The sequence below is a fragment of the Enhydra lutris genome, unplaced genomic scaffold (assembly GCF_002288905.1).
Source record: "Enhydra lutris kenyoni isolate GAN:26980312 unplaced genomic scaffold, ASM228890v2 scaffoldscaffold10, whole genome shotgun sequence".
Classification (NCBI taxonomy): Eukaryota; Metazoa; Chordata; class Mammalia; order Carnivora; family Mustelidae; genus Enhydra; species Enhydra lutris.
The window spans coordinates 14,025,483-14,031,482 of NW_019154094.1; positions in this window are offsets into that span (position 1 = coordinate 14,025,483).

The following is a 6,000-nucleotide window of genomic DNA, read 5'->3' on the forward strand; positions in this document are numbered from 1 at the left end:
AAAATGAACTATACACAATGTCCCCATGGAAAGTCTCCCGTGCCCCGGGTGTAATATGAACAACTGAGTGGGGTTGAAGGTAGACCAGGCAGGATATGGGATCATTTAAGTCCCTGGTTTTGGCACTCTGGTTCTGTGAACAGGTTTTCTCATGTGTCACTGCAAACCACACCAGCTATTCTTATTTTCAACAACAACAAAAATGATACTTGATTTAAGAGGCTTTCTGGAAGGTTAAGACTCTACATTCATATCAAGCTTATTTCTAAGCATTGAAAATGACCATAGAATAACATTGTAAAATTATCAAGTCTCTTCCTAATAATTCCTATTTGAACTTTTTGATCAATTTTCAAAGTAATTTTTTTAACAGGGCTTTTACCTTCACTTAATCAAACGAACCTTCCATTTAAATCTATCTACCATACTCAAAATGATAAAAACTGGACTGTAAGCTGTATGAAGGCAGGACTGTTTCTTTTTCTTTTCTTCTCCTTTCTTTCTCCCTTTTTCTCCCCTCCCTCCCTCCCTTCCTTTCTTTCTTCCTTCCTTCCTTTTTTTCTTCATTCCTTCCTGTTATTGTCTACTACCTGCACCATAGCTGGCGTTTGATAAATATTGCAGAGAGAAAAAAAATCAATGGGTGGATAGCTAACATTTACTGTACACTTGCCATGTGCCAGAAACAATGCTAAAAACAGTATATATATGACCTCATAGTGAGTCCGTAAAGAAGGTGCTATTCTTTCTCCACTTTACAAAGCAAGAAACAGGCTTAAAAAAATTTTACCTTTTTTCGAATCAAACTGCTAGTATGCAGCAGAACTGGGATTACAATCATGGTCTGAATTTTACTTGTGCTCTTAACTATGACACTATGGAGGAGAAACTCAAACTACTAGCAACATCCAGCACCTTAACAGAAGATGATCCCAAAGAGAAATCATGGAACTGAATCTTTTGAGTGCCACGATTTCCACCTGTATTTCAAAGAGCACTATGAAATGCGTCATCCTCCCTGATCATTCTGACAATCCATCATTTCAGCCATTGTCACAGAGCAGCAACTGATTGGCAGTATTTATTTATTTTGAAAGTGATCAAGGTGATGAGCCTAGAGCTTCTGAAATTCATTTCAGAGGAAAGAATGGTTAAGGAAGCGGGTGATGTCCATAAGTCTGTATCATAGCAGTGTAGTAATTGGTACGTGTGTACAGCAGCATTTCCTCTCATGCAGCCAATCATACCTATTGGGCATCAAGAAAGGATCTGTCTCTGGCAAGACAGGGGAGACGTTTAATACAAAATCCCCTTCTTTAAATAAGTTCATTCTGTTTGGACAGTTAAGATAAACATACATGAAACAACTCAAAAGTCAAAAAGAGCCTATATACGAAAGATGCCATCTCAATCACTTGCAAAGGAGAGGTTGCTGTCTCCGTTATGCTAATGAGGAGACAAGGCACAGAGAGGCTAAACTAGTTGTCCAAGTCACACAGCTTATATGTATGAATGTCAGGGTTATCCCCACATTCACCTGATTCTGACGTCTATCCGCTTAAACCACTTGAATTCACTGCCTCCAAAGAATGACACAGTTACTGGTTGAAATCATCAGAAAATGTTGTATGAAGAAAGGGGACTTGAGTCTGACCTTGAAGAGCAAACAGGAAGGCAGGCAAACAGAAACAGATAAATCACTGTAAGATGCTGAAAAGCACGCACAAAGCCCAGAGGCGAGAATGAACCTAACACAGAGGGCAGAGGAACAGGGAGGTAGGTCTCCCTGACTGATGGGAGGAAGTGAGAAATAAATAGGAATTGAGGGCAGATTATGACAAGTCTTGAAATCACGTGGGGGTAAGAGGAGGTGAAGGAAGAGTTTGAGTGTATTGTGTCAGGCACATGGGAGGCTATTGGAGCCTGGAAGCAATATCAAAAGTCAGTTAGGACGGTGGTTCTTAACTAGGGTGACATTGCCCTCCAGGGGCGTGGCAATGTCCAGAGACATTTTTAGTTGTCACCACTGGGGAAGGTGCTCCTGGCATCTAGTGTGTAAAGGATAGGGGTGCTACTCAACATCATACAACACAAAGAAGAGTTATCCACCCCAAATTCTCAGTTGTGCCAAGCTGAGAAACCCTGGTGTAGGCAGATAGTATGGTGGTAGCTGTCAAGATAGGACAGAGAGGAAGGGATGGAAGCCAAGAGTCCAGGGAAGACAGTCATTCAGGGAGATAGAAGTTAGACCAGGTTTAAGGGGGGTGGAGGAGGATGAACGGGAAATAGCAAATCCTCCAAGTAGTTGAAATGAAAAACAAAGATGCAATGTGTTAATCCCTCTTCCAGGTTGTTTGCTACAAAATGTGGGAAAACTAAATGAAACATTTTCTTTTAAATCATCTAAGGGCATCTTATTTTATGATCTAAAAACTTGGAAATGATATACAACTGCAAGAAAATTGCCACCATGAGGGTATAGGGCAGAGAGCTTTAACTGTAGCATAACATTTTCATTCTTTTTTTAAAGCAAAAGCTGAAGCAAATTTGACAAAATGTTAACATCTGTTACATTTGGATGGTGGATACATGAGTATCTGTTATATTATTTTCTGTACCTTATGTATACTTGAAAATGTTCGTGATTAACAAAAAGCAGGGTGGAGAAAGAAAGAAAAAAAATCTTGGAGTGGTAGTTGATAGCTTTCATTAGAACTTTTATTAGTATTGACAAATGTCATTTTTTAAGTCCAGAAGTTATATGTGAATATGTGCACATTGTAGAAGCTGTCCAACCATACAAAAAAAAAAAAAAAAGAAACAAAAATAGAAATTTCTCTTTCACTCTTCTTCAGTGCTTTTCTTTTTTCCTTAGTTAACCACTGCTAAATGTTCATGTGTATGTATATATCCAGATCTCTTTCTATACATTTATAGAAAGATGGGGAAGGAGGTTGAGAGGCAGGGAGAAGAGGGATATGTTGCTTCTAGATACAGATATAAATTTATAGATCTTTTCTATCTATCTGTCTTATGTGGGACCACATCACTCATAAAACATGCTTTTTAAAAACAATTTATTTATTTATTTGAGAAAGAGAACAGGAGGGAGGAGTGAGGGGCAGAGGGAGAGGGAGAGGGAGAAGCAGACTCCCCACTGAGTAGGAAGCACGATGAGGGACTTGATCCCAGACCCTGAGATCATGACCTGAACTGAAGGAGATGCTTAACTGACTGAGCCACCCAGGTGCCCATAACATGCTTTTCTTATTAACACATCTTATAGGGCTGTCTTTCCATGTCAATTCATAAAGATCTCTCTCTTTCTTTTTAACCTTGTCATAATATTTCATAGTATGGATATACCATAATTTATTTACTAAGATTGCTGTATATTTAGGTTGATTTCAGTGTTTTGTCATCTCAAACAATGTTGGAATGTACAACTTCATGTTCATTTGTAAGGATTTCTATAGGGAGGATTCCTAAAATTAGAACTTCTGGATCAAAGGGTAAGCATGTTTCTAATCGTGATATAGCACGACTGCTCCCCTCAGACAGTGTATGAGCTACCCATTTCTCGGAACCCTCACTGACGCTATATGCAATCAACCTTTAAAAGTGTTGCCATTTTTATCAAAACTGTGTGTAGGAATCTACTCCAGACATACATGAAGTGATGAATGTCCAGTGCAATGTAAATGGGAAAATGCTGAAAAAACATTCACACCAATAGGGAACATTTAAATAAACTGTGGTATATCTGCACATGACATTCTATACAGCTTTAAAAAAATTGGGGCGGCTGGCTGGCTCACTTGGTTAAGTGTCTGCCTTGGGCTCAAGTCATGATCTCAGGGTCCTGGGATTGAGTCCTGTATCGGGCTCCTTGCTCAGCAGGGAGCCTGCTTCCCCCTTTCCCTTTGTCTGCCACTCCCCCTGCTTGTGCTCGCTCTCTCTCTCTCTGGCAAATAAATAAAATCTTTTAAAAATTATAATAATGAGGACACTATCCAGGGACTCACTGGGGTAGTTCTTGAAAGGGAGAGGACAGAGCAATGTGCACAGCAGCATAAACAGGGGCAAAACAACTGTGCATAAAATGGGGGTGGTAGATACACATATTTCCCCCAACATACATTAAGGATCTCTGTAAAATTCACAGGAGCCTGGTAACACTGGTTGCAGTGAGGGAAAAGACATTAGATGTCTGGGAGAAAGAACCAGAAAGGGGACCTTCACTGTCCATTTTTACATCCTTTTCCATTTTTATCTTTGAATGTTTTAGATGTATTCCCTACTCAAATAATGTATACAATTTGAATTAAAATGCTAAAAATTTGCCAAACGATTTACGACAAGTATACTTATTGTTGCTTTACAATGTAGTTCCCTTACTGCTAGTGAAATTGAGCTTATTTATATCTTTATTAGCCATCTGTACTTGCTTTCCTGCAAACTTCCTGCTTATATCTCTTTCACATTTTGCTGTTGACCTGTTTCCCCAAAACAAAAAATTGTTTTGTAGTTCTTTGTGTATCGAGGACTTTTTTATGTAGTTATATTGAGGTATATTTTACATACCACCAAACTCACCCATTGTAAGTATATAATTCAACAATTTTAAGCGAATTTATAAAGTTGTGCCATCATTACCATATATGAAGGATAGTAATTCATTGTTACAGGGTTCTTTGATGCCTCTTGATTACATAATCCCCTTTTGCAAACGTAACTAGAGGAAATGTTTTCTCTCAATCTGATGTTTATCTTCTAGTTCAGACTCTGATATGAATATTTTAAAATTCATCTAGTCAAATTTGAATACAGAAAGACAAAAAGAGACAAAAACAAGGAGAAAATGCCAGTCATACTGGGTCTCAAGAAGAAAAAAAAGGCCTCATTATCCAAGCAGACCAAATGGAATATACTTGATTGTGTCCTTAATTTCATTTATAAAAAATAAATTTAAACTGAGCGGTAGCCAAGAACATGTATCACCACCAAAGCAATTATGTAGTTGAATGTAGGACACAAAAAGAGCTACTTTTGAAAACATACACGGTTCTATGTAACTTACACAGTTGAAGAATAACTAAAAAACAAAACAAAACAAAACCCTCCATATTCCTCAAACAGTACCTTGAAGCTATCTGTGAAAAAGGGCACTCTCAATCAGAAGGATGGCACCGCCTTCCCCGGCACCACCTCCAATGCAGGAGCCTCCTGGGAGGGGATGATGCTTTCTGCTTTCAATGATAGCTCTGAAGTCTCCTGTCAACTGCACAGGCCTTAGAATTTCAAAAGTGACCAAGGCTAACATTACTGACCTTTTTTGGTAGAAAGCCCCATGCTGAACACTTTACAATTAGTGTCTTGCTTAATTCTCACAGCCACAGTGACCTGTTGTGGATTTACGGATGGTGAACCCGAGACCTGAAGAGAGAAGTAGCTTCCCCAAAGTCACAGAGCTGGGAGGTTGTGAGGATTTGCACCCAGGTCTGCTAGCCTTCCGAGTCCAACTTTTGTAACCACTGAATTCTATTACATCTCAAGACAGAAATGCTATTTTTTTTTAAGATTTTATTTACTTGACAGAGATCACAAGCAGGCAGAAAGACAGGCAGAGAGACAGGCAGAGAGAGAGGGGGAAGCAGGCTCCCTGCTGAGCAGAGAGCCTGATGCGGGGCTTGATCCCAGGACCCTGGGATCATGACCTGAGCTGAAAGCAGAGGCTTTAACCCACTGAGCCACCCAGGCGCCCCAAGACAGAAATCCTATTAAATGAATCTTAAAAAATGTATATCTCATATTTCTACATAACTTTCTTTCTTTTTTTTTTTTTAAGATTTTATTTATTTATTTGACAGAGAGAGAGGAGACAGTGAGAGCAGGAACACAAACAGGGGGAGTGGGAGAGGGAAAGCAGCCTTCCCACCAAGCAGGGATGTGGGGCTTGATCCCAGGACCCTGGGATCATAACCTGAGCCAAAGGCAGAT